Here is a 15,628-nt window from a genome sequence, read left to right as displayed (position 1 = left end):
AAACAAATGCCTCATGGCGGATTTCCCATCCATCAATGGATGGTAAATTTTGTTTTTATCATTCACTGACCACAGAAACCAATGCATGGTCAAGCAACAGCAATGACACACCCTTGTGTATAGGCATGAGACCCTCACGTCATTTAACAGGATTCAGCACCACCCACAAGACAGCTACCTGTCATGTCATGTCAAACCTGCACAGGTGTGCTAGATTATTATTATTTAGTTTTATTTTATTTTTTTACACCAATCAGTGTGCAAACATGGTCATTAAAACGCTAAATGAATAGACGTTCATAAACCAGTCAGTGCAACTCATCATTTTGGTCTCCAATTCTCAAACTCAAATTCTCACCCACGGAGGATTAAATGAGAATCTTTCTTGTTTAACACTGGAATGGGGTGGTGCACTGTTCACTACCCGAAGATACTGCCACATCGGGTCAATGCATAGGGCGACAGAAGCAAGCTTCCAAATCAGCTCCCTTTCTCAAAAATCCATTTAATTTATGGTCCCCAGATAGGGAACGTATGTATCAGTATGTGCTCACAAGTCACCCAAGTGCAAGTATTCACACAAAAAAAAACGTGCCTCAGGATGCGATCTGTCGCAAGATCCTTTCTTTTTTTACACTTGATCTAAGCCAAAAGGCATAGAGGGGATAACCGGGAAAGGGGTGGACCCAACCATGTCCCCTTCATGAGCACTCACATTACTCATAGGAATGGAAGGAAGGCTGGCAGCCAACCAGCCTCCCATACACTCTCTGGGTGGGTGGCAGTCAGCCACCCATACATACATACAGCACAGGCTAAACCCACATCATCACTTAAAAAAAGGACAGGCGACCATTGCACTCTGATGGAGCATTTAGCAATGCAATCCATAGCCTGGCTTTTGCCTGAACCCCCATCACTCCTCCTCTTGCATATAAGACAATATTTCAGATCTGCATATGAAAACAACACGCCTACCTTTGTTGCACATAGCTGCCTGCCTGTCTCTAGTTACCCCACTGGCTGTAGCTGCGTCCCTTCCGACATGGAATAACACCAACTGTAACGATAAACTGAAAATTAACAGTATAAACCTGCATCATTTTGGACTCTGGTATTTGCTGAATCCGGGTGACCTGACAATCGATGGTGGTGCCGCTGGTGATTCTGGCCTTCTTGGAATCTGTTGGGCCTATGTGTTAGCTCACACATCACTTGGGTATCCATGGTAACTACCACAACATGGTCATCTGCAGTTTACATCTAGCCCGTGGCATTGAATGGCATTTTAAAAGTGCTAAGGGTCCTGGTGCAATAATCCTCCCATGAGGATCAGCCTCAACGGCTTTGTAGATTGCACTCATGTCAGCAACTCCATATACATTTTTTTTTCTTCATGCTTCTTTCTTCATCCTTTTTTCTTTCTGTCATTCAGACTTTCATTCATTCGATCTCTCTCACTCACTTGCTTTAACTCATTTGTTCTCACTCACTCACTCACTCAATCACTCACTCACTCATTCACTCTCACTCACTCTCTCACTCACTCGCTCACTAAGTTAGTCTCTCTCTCTCTCTCTCTCTCTTTTTCTTTTTATATATATTTTTTTCCGTCTTCTTCTTCTTCTTCTTCTTCAGACCCTGTCATAGCACTAATGCCTTTCCAATACCACCAGCAGATGGAGACACTCCATTGCAACATTGGTTGTGAGCAGCAGTTTCTAAAAACAAATGCCTCATGGCGGATTTCCCATCCATCAATGGATGGTAAATTTTGTTTTTATCATTCACTGACCACAGAAACCAATGCATGGTCAAGCAACAGCAATGACACACCCTTGTGTATAGGCATGAGACCCTCACATCATTTAACAGGATTCAGCACCACCCACAAGACAGCTACCTGTCATGTCATGTCAAACCTGCACAGGTGTGCTAGATTATTATTATTTAGTTTTATTTTATTTTTTTACACCAATCAGTGTGCAAACATGGTCATTAAAACGCTAAATGAATAGACGTTCATAAACCAGTCAGTGCAACTCATCATTTTGGTCTCCAATTCTCAAACTCAAATTCTCACCCACGGAGGATTAAATGAGAATCTTTCTTGTTTAACACTGGAATGGGGTGGTGCACTGTTCACTACCCGAAGATACTGCCACATCGGGTCAATGCATAGGGCGACAGAAGCAAGCTTCCAAATCAGCTCCCTTTCTCAAAAATCCATTTAATTTATGGTCCCCAGATAGGGAACGTATGTATCAGTATGTGCTCACAAGTCACCCAAGTGCAAGTATTCACACAAAAAAAAAACGTGCCTCAGGATGCGATCTGTCGCAAGATCCTTTCTTTTTTTACACTTAATCTAAGCCAAAAGGCCTAGAGGGGATAACCGGGAAAGGGGTGGACCCAACCATGTCCCCTTCATGAGCACTCACATTACTCATAGGAATGGAAGGAAGGCTGGCAGCCAACCAGCCTCCCATACACTCTCTGGGTGGGTGGCAGTCAGCCACCCATACATACATACAGCACAGGCTAAACCCACATCATCACTTAAAAAAAGGACAGGCGACCATTGCACTCTGATGGAGCATTTAGCAATGCAATCCATAGCCTGGCTTTTGCCTGAACCCCCATCACTCCTCCTCTTGCATATAAGACAATATTTCAGATCTGCATATGAAAACAACACGCCTACCTTTGTTGCACATAGCTGCCTGCCTGTCTCTAGTTACCCCACTGGCTGTAGCTGCGTCCCTTCCGACATGGAATAACACCAACTGTAACGATAAACTGAAAATTAACAGTATAAACCTGCATCATTTTGGACTCTGGTATTTGCTGAATCCGGGTGACCTGACAATCGATGGTGGTGCCGCTGGTGATTCTGGCCTTCTTGGAATCTGTTGGGCCTATGTGTTAGCTCACACATCACTTGGGTATCCATGGTAACTACCACAACATGGTCATCTGCAGTTTACATCTAGCCCGTGGCATTGAATGGCATTTTAAAAGTGCTAAGGGTCCTGGTGCAATAATCCTCCCATGAGGATCAGCCTCAACGGCTTTGTAGATTGCACTCATGTCAGCAACTCCATATACATTTTTTTTTCTTCATGCTTCTTTCTTCATCCTTTTTTCTTTCTGTCATTCAGACTTTCATTCATTCGATCTCTCTCACTCACTTGCTTTAACTCATTTGTTCTCACTCACTCACTCACTCAATCACTCACTCACTCATTCACTCTCACTCACTCTCACTCTCTCACTCACTCGCTCACTAAGTCAGTCTCTCTCTCTCTTTTTCTTTTTATATATATTTTTTTCCGTCTTCTTCTTCTTCTTCTTCTTCAGACCCTGTCATAGCACTAATGCCTTTCCAATACCACCAGCAGATGGAGACACTCCATTGCAACATTGGTTGTGAGCAGCAGTTTCTAAAAACAAATGCCTCATGGCGGATTTCCCATCCATCAATGGATGGTAAATTTTGTTTTTATCATTCACTGACCACAGAAACCAATGCATGGTCAAGCAACAGCAATGACACACCCTTGTGTATAGGCATGAGACCCTCACGTCATTTAACAGGATTCAGCACCACCCACAAGACAGCTACCTGTCATGTCATGTCAAACCTGCACAGGTGTGCTAGATTATTATTATTTAGTTTTATTTTATTTTTTTACACCAATCAGTGTGCAAACATGGTCATTAAAACGCTAAATGAATAGACGTTCATAAACCAGTCAGTGCAACTCATCATTTTGGTCTCCAATTCTCAAACTCAAATTCTCACCCACGGAGGATTAAATGAGAATCTTTCTTGTTTAACACTGGAATGGGGTGGTGCACTGTTCACTACCCGAAGATACTGCCACATCGGGTCAATGCATAGGGCGACAGAAGCAAGCTTCCAAATCAGCTCCCTTTCTCAAAAATCCATTTAATTTATGGTCCCCAGATAGGGAACGTATGTATCAGTATGTGCTCACAAGTCACCCAAGTGCAAGTATTCACACAAAAAAAAAACGTGCCTCAGGATGCGATCTGTCGCAAGATCCTTTCTTTTTTTACACTTGATCTAAGCCAAAAGGCATAGAGGGGATAACCGGGAAAGGGGTGGACCCAACCATGTCCCCTTCATGAGCACTCACATTACTCATAGGAATGGAAGGAAGGCTGGCAGCCAACCAGCCTCCCATACACTCTCTGGGTGGGTGGCAGTCAGCCACCCATACATACATACAGCACAGGCTAAACCCACATCATCACTTAAAAAAAGGACAGGCGACCATTGCACTCTGATGGAGCATTTAGCAATGCAATCCATAGCCTGGCTTTTGCCTGAACCCCCATCACTCCTCCTCTTGCATATAAGACAATATTTCAGATCTGCATATGAAAACAACACGCCTACCTTTGTTGCACATAGCTGCCTGCCTGTCTCTAGTTACCCCACTGGCTGTAGCTGCGTCCCTTCCGACATGGAATAACACCAACTGTAACGATAAACTGAAAATTAACAGTATAAACCTGCATCATTTTGGACTCTGGTATTTGCTGAATCCGGGTGACCTGACAATCGATGGTGGTGCCGCTGGTGATTCTGGCCTTCTTGGAATCTGTTGGGCCTATGTGTTAGCTCACACATCACTTGGGTATCCATGGTAACTACCACAACATGGTCATCTGCAGTTTACATCTAGCCCGTGGCATTGAATGGCATTTTAAAAGTGCTAAGGGTCCTGGTGCAATAATCCTCCCATGAGGATCAGCCTCAACGGCTTTGTAGATTGCACTCATGTCAGCAACTCCATATACATTTTTTTTTCTTCATGCTTCTTTCTTCATCCTTTTTTCTTTCTGTCATTCAGACTTTCATTCATTCGATCTCTCTCACTCACTTGCTTTAACTCATTTGTTCTCACTCACTCACTCACTCACTCACTCAATCACTCACTCACTCATTCACTCTCACTCACTCTCACTCTCTCACTCACTCGCTCACTAAGTCAGTCTCTCTCTCTCTCTCTTTTTTTCTTTTTATATATATTTTTTTCCGTCTTCTTCTTCTTCTTCTTCTTCTTCAGACCCTGTCATAGCACTAATGCCTTTCCAATACCACCAGCAGATGGAGACACTCCATTGCAACATTGGTTGTGAGCAGCAGTTTCTAAAAACAAATGCCTCATGGCGGATTTCCCATCCATCAATGGATGGTAAATTTTGTTTTTATCATTCACTGACCACAGAAACCAATGCATGGTCAAGCAACAGCAATGACACACCCTTGTGTATAGGCATGAGACCCTCACGTCATTTAACAGGATTCAGCACCACCCACAAGACAGCTACCTGTCATGTCATGTCAAACCTGCACAGGTGTGCTAGATTATTATTATTTAGTTTTATTTTATTTTTTTACACCAATCAGTGTGCAAACATGGTCATTAAAACGCTAAATGAATAGACGTTCATAAACCAGTCAGTGCAACTCATCATTTTGGTCTCCAATTCTCAAACTCAAATTCTCACCCACGGAGGATTAAATGAGAATCTTTCTTGTTTAACACTGGAATGGGGTGGTGCACTGTTCACTACCCGAAGATACTGCCACATCGGGTCAATGCATAGGGCGACAGAAGCAAGCTTCCAAATCAGCTCCCTTTCTCAAAAATCCATTTAATTTATGGTCCCCAGATAGGGAACGTATGTATCAGTATGTGATCACAAGTCACCCAAGTGCAAGTATTCACACAAAAAAAAACGTGCCTCAGGATGCGATCTGTCGCAAGTTCCTTTCTTTTTTTACACTTGATCTAAGCCAAAAGGCCTAGAGGGGATAACCGGGAAAGGGGTGGACCCAACCATGTCCCCTTCATGAGCACTCACATTACTCATAGGAATGGAAGGAAGGCTGGCAGCCAACCAGCCTCCCATACACTCTCTGGGTGGGTGGCAGTCAGCCACCCATACATACAGCACAGGCTAAACCCACATCATCACTTAAAAAAAGGACAGGCGACCATTGCACTCTGATGGAGCATTTAGCAATGCAATTCATAGCCTGGCTTTTGCCTGAACCCCCATCACTCCTCCTCTTGCATATAAGACAATATTTCAGATCTGCATATGAAAACAACACGCCTACCTTTGTTGCACATTGTTACGCCGAGCGCTCCGGGTCCCCGCTCCTCCCCGGAGCGCTCGCTTCACTCTCCCCGCGGCAGCGCTCCGGTCACGTCCTCTGACCCGGGGCGCTGCGATTCCGCTGCCAGCCGGGATGCGATTCGCGATGCGGGTAGCGCCCGCTCGCGATGCGCACCCCGGCTCCCCTACCTGACTCGCTCTCCGTCTGTTCTGTCCCGGCGCGCGCGGCCCCGCTCCCTAGGGCGCGCGCGCGCCGGGTCTCTGCGATTTAAAGGGCCACTGCGCCGCTGATTGGCGCAGTGGTTCCAATCAGTGTGTTCACCTGTGCACTTCCCTATATCACCTCACTTCCCCTGCACTCCCTTGCCGGATCTTGTTGCCTTAGTGCCAGTGAAAGCGTTCCTTGTGTGTTCCTTGCCTGTGTTTCCAGACCTTCTGCCGTTGCCCCTGACTACGATCCTTGCTGCCTGCCCCGACCTTCTGCTACGTCCGACCTTGCTTTTGCCTACTCCCTTGTACCGCGCCTATCTTCAGCAGCCAGAGAGGTGAGCCGTTGCTAGTGGATACGACCTGGTCACTACCGCCGCAGCAAGACCATCCCGCTTTGCGGCGGGCTCTGGTGAAAACCAGTAGTGGCTTAGAACCGGTCCACTAGCACGGTCCACGCCAATCCCTCTCTGGCACAGAGGATCCACTACCTGCCAGCCGGCATCGTGACAGTAGATCCGGCCATGGATCCCGCTGAAGTTCCTCTGCCAGTTGTCGCTGACCTCACCACGGTGGTCGCCCAGCAGTCACAACAGATAGCGCAACAAGGCCAACAGCTGTCTCAACTGACCGTTATGCTACAACAGTTACTACCACAGCTTCAGCAGTCATCTCCTCCGCCAGCTCCTGCACCTCCTCCGCAGCGAGTGGCCGCTCCTGGGATACGCTTATCCTTGCCGGATAAATTTGATGGGGACTCTAAGTTTTGCCGTGGCTTTCTTTCCCAATGTTCCCTGCATCTGGAGATGATGTCGGACCTGTTTCCCACTGAAAGGTCTAAGGTGGCTTTCGTAGTCAGCCTTCTGTCCGGAAAAGCCCTGTCATGGGCCACACCGCTCTGGGACCGCAATGACCCCGTCACTGCCTCTGTACACTCCTTCTTCTCGGAAATCCGAAGTGTCTTTGAGGAACCTGCCCGAGCCTCTTCTGCTGAGACTGCCCTGTTGAACCTGGTCCAGGGTAATTCTTCCGTTGGCGAGTATGCCGTACAATTCCGTACTCTTGCTTCAGAATTGTCCTGGAATAATGAGGCCCTCTGCGCGACCTTCAAAAAAGGCCTATCCAGCAACATTAAAGATGTTCTGGCCGCACGAGAAATTCCTGCTAATCTACATGAACTTATTCACCTAGCCACTCGCATTGACATGCGTTTTTCCGAAAGGCGTCAGGAACTCCGCCAAGATATGGACTCTGTTCGCACGAGGCGTTTCTTCTCCTCGGCTCCTCTCTCCTCTGGTCCCCTGCAATCTGTTCCTGTGCCTCCCGCCGTGGAGGCTATGCAGGTCGACCGGTCTCGCCTGACACCTCAAGAGAGGACACGACGCCGTATGGAGAACCTCTGCCTGTACTGTGCTAGTACCGAACACTTCCTGAGAGATTGTCCTATCCGTCCTCCCCGCCTGGAAAGACGTACGCTGACTCCGCACAAAGATGAGACAGTCCTTGATGTCTACTCTGCTTCTCCACGTCTTACTGTGCCTGTGCGGATGTCTGCCTCTGCCTTCTCCTTCTCTACAGTGGCCTTCTTGGACTCTGGATCTGCAGGAAATTTTATTTTGGCCTCTCTCGTCAACAGGTTCAACATCCCGGTGACCAGTCTCGCCAGACCCCTCTACATCAATTGTGTAAATAATGAAAGATTGGACTGTACCATACGTTTCCGCACGGAGCCCCTTCTTATGAGCATCGGATCTCATCATGAGAGGATTGAACTTTTGGTCCTCCCCAATTGCACCTCGGAAATTCTCCTTGGACTTCCCTGGCTTCAACTTCATTCCCCTACCCTGGATTGGTCCACTGGGGAGATCAAAAGTTGGGGGTCCTCTTGTTCCAAGAACTGTCTAAAACCGGTTCCCAGTAACCCTTGCCGTAACTCTGTGGTTCCTCCAGTAACCGGTCTCCCTAAGGCCTATATGGACTTCGCGGATGTTTTCTGCAAAAAACAAGCTGAGACTCTACCTCCTCACAGGCCTTATGATTGCCCTATCGACCTCCTCCCGGGCACTACTCCACCCCGGGGCAGAATTTATCCTCTCTCTGCCCCAGAGACTCTTGCCATGTCCGAATACGTCCAGGAGAATCTAAAAAAGGGCTTTATCCGTAAATCCTCCTCTCCTGCCGGAGCCGGATTTTTCTTTGTGTCCAAAAAAGATGGCTCCCTACGTCCATGCATTGACTACCGCGGTCTTAATAAAATCACGGTTAAGAACCGCTACCCCTTACCCCTCATCTCTGAACTCTTTGATCGCCTCCAAGGTGCCCACATCTTCACTAAATTGGACTTAAGAGGCGCCTATAACCTCATCCGCATCAGAGAGGGGGACGAGTGGAAAACGGCATTTAACACCAGAGATGGACACTTTGAGTATCTGGTCATGCCCTTTGGACTGTGCAACGCCCCTGCCTCCTCAGTGGGAGCTGGAGCTGTTCTTCTACAAAAAAATTCTTCTGGGCATGCTGTCACTTGTGGTTTTTTCTCTAGGACCTTCTCTCCAGCGGAGAGGAACTACTCCATCGGGGATCGAGAGCTTCTAGCCATTAAATTAGCACTTGAGGAATGGAGGCATCTGCTGGAGGGATCAAGTTCTCCTGTTATTATCTACACCGACCACAAGAACCTCTCCTACCTCCAGTCTGCCCAACGGCTGAATCCTCGCCAGGCCCGGTGGTCTCTGTTCTTTGCCCGATTTAATTTTGAGATTCACTTTCGTCCTGCCGATAAGAACATTAGGGCCGATGCTCTCTCTCGTTCCTCGGATGCCTCAGAAGTTGAACTCTCTCCGCAACACATCATTCCACCTGACTGCCTGATCTCCACTTCTCCTGCCTCCATCAGGCAGACTCCTCCAGGAAAGACCTTTGTTTCTCCTCGCCAACGCCTCGGAATCCTCAAATGGGGTCACTCCTCCCATCTCGCAGGTCATGCGGGTATCAAGAAATCTGTGCAACTCATCTCCCGCTTCTATTGGTGGCCGACTCTGGAGACGGATGTTGTGGACTTTGTGCGAGCCTGCACTATCTGTGCCCGGGATAAGACTCCTCGCCAGAAGCCCGCTGGTTTTCTTCATCCTCTGCCTGTCCCCGAACAGCCTTGGTCTCTGATTGGTATGGATTTTATTACTGATTTACCCCCTTCCCGTGGCAACACTGTTATTTGGGTGGTCGTTGATCGATTCTCCAAAATGGCACATTTCATCCCTCTTCCTGGTCTTCCTTCTGCGCCTCAGTTGGCTAAACAATTTTTTGTACACATTTTTCGTCTTCACGGGTTGCCTACACAGATTGTCTCGGATAGAGGCGTCCAATTCGTGTCTAAATTCTGGAGGGCTCTCTGTAAACAACTCAAGATTAAATTAAATTTTTCTTCTGCATATCATCCCCAGTCCAATGGACAAGTAGAAAGGATTAACCAGATCTTGGGTGATTATTTGCGACATTTTGTTTCCTCCCGCCAGGATGACTGGGCAGATCTCCTCCCATGGGCCGAATTCTCGTATAACTTCAGGGTCTCTGAGTCTTCCTCCAAATCCCCATTTTTCGTGGTGTACGGCCGTCACCCTCTTCCCCCCCTCCCTACTCCCTTGCCCTCTGGTCTGCCCGCTGTGGATGAAATTTCTCGTGACCTTTCCATCATATGGAGAGAGACCCAAAATTCTCTCTTACAGGCTTCATCACGCATGAAGAAGTTCGCGGATAAGAAAAGAAGAGCTCCCCCCGTTTTTTCCCCTGGAGACAAGGTATGGCTCTCCGCTAAATATGTCCGCTTCCGTGTCCCTAGCTACAAGTTGGGACCACGCTATCTTGGTCCTTTCAAAATTTTGTGTCAAATTAATCCTGTCTCTTATAAACTTCTTCTTCCTCCCTCTCTTCGTATCCCTAATGCCTTTCACGTCTCTCTTCTCAAACCACTCATCCTCAACCGTTTTTCTCCCAAATCTGTTCCTCCCACTCCTGTTTCCGGCTCCTCGGACATCTTCTCGGTCAAAGAAATTTTAGCTGCCAAAAAGGTCAGAGGAAAAAATTTTTTTTTAGTGGACTGGGAGGGTTGTGGTCCTGAAGAGAGATCCTGGGAACCTGAGGACAACATCCTAGACAAAAGTCTGCTCCTCAGGTTCTCAGGCTCTAAGAAGAGGGGGAGACCCAAGGGGGGGGGTACTGTTACGCCGAGCGCTCCGGGTCCCCGCTCCTCCCCGGAGCGCTCGCTTCACTCTCCCCGCGGCAGCGCTCCGGTCACGTCCTCTGACCCGGGGCGCTGCGATTCCGCTGCCAGCCGGGATGCGATTCGCGATGCGGGTAGCGCCCGCTCGCGATGCGCACCCCGGCTCCCCTACCTGACTCGCTCTCCGTCTGTTCTGTCCCGGCGCGCGCGCCGGGTCTCTGCGATTTAAAGGGCCACTGCGCCGCTGATTGGCGCAGTGGTTCCAATCAGTGTGTTCACCTGTGCACTTCCCTATATCACCTCACTTCCCCTGCACTCCCTTGCCGGATCTTGTTGCCTTAGTGCCAGTGAAAGCGTTCCTTGTGTGTTCCTTGCCTGTGTTTCCAGACCTTCTGCCGTTGCCCCTGACTACGATCCTTGCTGCCTGCCCCGACCTTCTGCTACGTCCGACCTTGCTTTTGCCTACTCCCTTGTACCGCGCCTATCTTCAGCAGCCAGAGAGGTAAGCCGTTGCTAGTGGATACGACCTGGTCACTACCGCCGCAGCAAGACCATCCCGCTTTGCGGCGGGCTCTGGTGAAAACCAGTAGTGGCTTAGAACCGGTCCACTAGCACGGTCCACGCCAATCCCTCTCTGGCACAGAGGATCCACTACCTGCCAGCCGGCATCGTGACACACATAGCTGCCTGCCTGTCTCTAGTTACCCCACTGGCTGTAGCTGCGTCCCTTCCGACATGGAATAACACCAACTGTAACGATAAACTGAAAATTAACAGTATAAACCTGCATCATTTTGGACTCTGGTATTTGCTGAATCCGGGTGACCTGACAATCGATGGTGGTGCAGCTGGTGATTCTGGCCTTCTTGGAATCTGTTGGGCCTATGTGTTAGCTCACACATCACTTGGGTATCCATGGTAACTACCACAACATGGTCATCTGCAGTTTACATCTAGCCCGTGGCATTGAATGGCATTTTAAAAGTGCTAAGGGTCCTGGTGCAATAATCCTCCCATGAGGATCAGCCTCAACGGCTTTGTAGATTGCACTCATGTCAGCAACTCCATATACATTTTTTTTTCTTCATGCTTCTTTCTTCATCCTTTTTTCTTTCTGTCATTCGGACTTTCATTCATTCGATCTCTCTCACTCACTTGCTTTAACTCATTTGTTCTCACTCACTCACTCACTCAATCACTCACTCACTCATTCACTCTCACTCACTCTCACTCTCTCACTCACTCGCTCACTAAGTCAGTCTCTCTCTCTCTCTCTCTTTTTCTTTTTATATATATTTTTTTCCGTCTTCTTCTTCTTCTTCTTCAGACCCTGTCATAGCACTAATGCCTTTCCAATACCACCAGCAGATGGAGACACTCCATTGCAACATTGGTTGTGAGCAGCAGTTTCTAAAAACAAATGCCTCATGGCGGATTTCCCATCCATCAATGGATGGTAAATTTTGTTTTTATCATTCACTGACCACAGAAACCGATGCATGGTCAAGCAACAGCAATGACACACCCTTGTGTATAGGCATGAGACCCTCACGTCATTTAACAGGATTCAGCACCACCCACAAGACAGCTACCTGTCATGTCATGTCAAACCTGCACAGGTGTGCTAGATTATTATTATTTAGTTTTATTTTATTTTTTTACACCAATCAGTGTGCAAACATGGTCATTAAAACGCTAAATGAATAGACGTTCATAAACCAGTCAGTGCAACTCATCATTTTGGTCTCCAATTCTCAAACTCAAATTCTCACCCACGGAGGATTAAATGAAAATCTTTCTTGTTTAACACTGGAATGGGGTGGTGCACTGTTCACTACCCGAAGATACTGCCACATCGGGTCAATGCATAGGGCGACAGAAGCAAGCTTCCAAATCAGCTCCCTTTCTCAAAAATCCATTTAATTTATGGTCCCCAGATAGGGAACGTATGTATCAGTATGTGCTCACATGTCACCCAAGTGCAAGTATTCACACAAAAAAAAACGTGCCTCAGGATGCGATCTGTCGCAAGATCCTTTCTTTTTTTACACTTGATCTAAGCCAAAAGGCCTAGAGGGGATAACCGGGAAAGGGGTGGACCCAACCATGTCCCCTTCATGAGCACTCACATTACTCATAGGAATGGAAGGAAGGCTGGCAGCCAACCAGCCTCCCATACACTCTCTGGGTGGGTGGCAGTCAGCCACCCATACATACAGCACAGGCTAAACCCACATCATCACTTAAAAAAAGGACAGGCGACCATTGCACTCTGATGGAGCATTTAGCAATGCAATTCATAGCCTGGCTTTTGCCTGAACCCCCATCACTCCTCCTCTTGCATATAAGACAATATTTCAGATCTGCATATGAAAACAACACGCCTACCTTTGTTGCACATAGCTGCCTGCCTGTCTCTAGTTACCCCACTGGCTGTAGCTGCGTCCCTTCCGACATGGAATAACACCAACTGTAACGATAAACTGAAAATTAACAGTATAAACCTGCATCATTTTGGACTCTGGTATTTGCTGAATCCGGGTGACCTGACAATCGATGGTGGTGCAGCTGGTGATTCTGGCCTTCTTGGAATCTGTTGGGCCTATGTGTTAGCTCACACATCACTTGGGTATCCATGGTAACTACCACAACATGGTCATCTGCAGTTTACATCTAGCCCGTGGCATTGAATGGCATTTTAAAATGTGCTAAGGGTCCTGGTGCAATAATCCTCCCATGAGGATCAGCCTCAACGGCTTTGTAGATTGCACTCATGTCAGCAACTCCATATACATTTTTTTTTCTTCATGCTTCTTTCTTCATCCTTTTTTCTTTCTGTCATTCAGACTTTCATTCATTCGATCTCTCTCACTCACTTGCTTTAACTCATTTGTTCTCACTCACTCACTCACTCACTCAATCACTCACTCACTCATTCACTCTCACTCACTCTCACTCTCTCACTCACTCGCTCACTAAGTCAGTCTCTCTCTCTCTCTCTCTTTTTCTTTTTATATATATTTTTTTCCGTCTTCTTCTTCTTCTTCTTCAGACCCTGTCATAGCACTAATGCCTTTCCAATACCACCAGCAGATGGAGACACTCCATTGCAACATTGGTTGTGAGCAGCAGTTTCTAAAAACAAATGCCTCATGGCGGATTTCCCATCCATCAATGGATGGTAAATTTTGTTTTTATCATTCACTGACCACAGAAACCAATGCATGGTCAAGCAACAGCAATGACACACCCTTGTGTATAGGCATGAGACCCTCACGTCATTTAACAGGATTCAGCACCACCCACAAGACAGCTACCTGTCATGTCATGTCAAACCTGCACAGGTGTGCTAGATTATTATTATTTAGTTTTATTTTATTTTTTTACACCAATCAGTGTGCAAACATGGTCATTAAAACGCTAAATGAATAGACGTTCATAAACCAGTCAGTGCAACTCATCATTTTGGTCTCCAATTCTCAAACTCAAATTCTCACCCACGGAGGATTAAATGAGAATCTTTCTTGTTTAACACTGGAATGGGGTGGTGCACTGTTCACTACCCGAAGATACTGCCACATCGGGTCAATGCATAGGGCGACAGAAGCAAGCTTCCAAATCAGCTCCCTTTCTCAAAAATCCATTTAATTTATGGTCCCCAGATAGGGAACGTATGTATCAGTATGTGCTCACAAGTCACCCAAGTGCAAGTATTCACACAAAAAAAAACGTGCCTCAGGATGCGATCTGTCGCAAGATCCTTTCTTTTTTTACACTTGATCTAAGCCAAAAGGCCTAGAGGGGATAACCGGGAAAGGGGTGGACCCAACCATGTCCCCTTCATGAGCACTCACATTACTCATAGGAATGGAAGGAAGGCTGGCAGCCAACCAGCCTCCCATACACTCTCTGGGTGGGTGGCAGTCAGCCACCCATACATACATACAGCACAGGCTAAACCCACATCATCACTTAAAAAAAGGACAGGCGACCATTGCACTCTGATGGAGCATTTAGCAATGCAATCCATAGCCTGGCTTTTGCCTGAACCCCCATCACTCCTCCTCTTGCATATAAGACAATATTTCAGATCTGCATATGAAAACAACACGCCTACCTTTGTTGCACATAGCTGCCTGCCTGTCTCTAGTTACCCCACTGGCTGTAGCTGCGTCCCTTCCGACATGGAATAACACCAACTGTAACGATAAACTGAAAATTAACAGTATAAACCTGCATCATTTTGGACTCTGGTATTTGCTGAATCCGGGTGACCTGACAATCGATGGTGGTGCAGCTGGTGATTCTGGCCTTCTTGGAATCTGTTGGGCCTATGTGTTAGCTCACACATCACTTGGGTATCCATGGTAACTACCACAACATGGTCATCTGCAGTTTACATCTAGCCCGTGGCATTGAATGGCATTTTAAAAGTGCTAAGGGTCCTGGTGCAATTATCCTCCCATGAGGATCAGCCTCAACGGCTTTGTAGATTGCACTCATGTCAGCAACTCCATATACATTTTTTTTTTCTTCATGCTTCTTTCTTCATCCTTTTTTCTTTCTGTCATTCGGACTTTCATTCATTCGATCTCTCTCACTCACTTGCTTTAACTCATTTGTTCTCACTCACTCACTCACTCAATCACTCACTCACTCATTCACTCTCACTCACTCTCTCACTCACTCGCTCACTAAGTTAGTCTCTCTCTCTCTCTCTCTCTCTTTTTCTTTTTATATATATTTTTTTCCGTCTTCTTCTTCTTCTTCTTCTTCAGACCCTGTCATAGCACTAATGCCTTTCCAATACCACCAGCAGATGGAGACACTCCATTGCAACATTGGTTGTGAGCAGCAGTTTCTAAAAACAAATGCCTCATGGCGGATTTCCCATCCATCAATGGATGGTAAATTTTGTTTTTATCATTCACTGACCACAGAAACCAATGCATGGTCAAGCAACAGCAATGACACACCCTTGTGTATAGGCATGAGACCCTCACATCATTTAACAGGATTCAGCACCACCCACAAGACAGCTAC

At 46.9% G+C, this 15,628-nt stretch overlaps 6 pseudogenes; all 6 read right to left on the bottom strand.

Moving 5' to 3' along the window:
• Positions 1–403: 403 nt before the first annotated feature.
• LOC130288795 (U2 spliceosomal RNA) lies at positions 404–667 on the bottom strand (annotated as a pseudogene).
• Positions 668–2,128: 1,461 nt separating this feature from the next.
• Positions 2,129–2,393, bottom strand: LOC130289650 (U2 spliceosomal RNA; annotated as a pseudogene).
• A 1,457-nt stretch (positions 2,394–3,850) lies between these two features.
• Positions 3,851–4,115, bottom strand: LOC130288809 (U2 spliceosomal RNA; annotated as a pseudogene).
• Positions 4,116–5,589: 1,474 nt separating this feature from the next.
• LOC130288504 (U2 spliceosomal RNA) lies at positions 5,590–5,853 on the bottom strand (annotated as a pseudogene).
• A 6,549-nt stretch (positions 5,854–12,402) lies between these two features.
• On the bottom strand, positions 12,403–12,666 carry LOC130285645 (U2 spliceosomal RNA; annotated as a pseudogene).
• Positions 12,667–14,127: 1,461 nt separating this feature from the next.
• Positions 14,128–14,391, bottom strand: LOC130286785 (U2 spliceosomal RNA; annotated as a pseudogene).
• Between the last annotated feature and the right edge of the window lie 1,237 nt (positions 14,392–15,628).

The sequence above is a fragment of the Hyla sarda genome, chromosome 8 (genome assembly GCF_029499605.1).
Source record: "Hyla sarda isolate aHylSar1 chromosome 8, aHylSar1.hap1, whole genome shotgun sequence".
Classification (NCBI taxonomy): domain Eukaryota; kingdom Metazoa; phylum Chordata; class Amphibia; order Anura; family Hylidae; genus Hyla; species Hyla sarda.
This window is presented reverse-complemented; position numbering and strand designations above follow the sequence as displayed.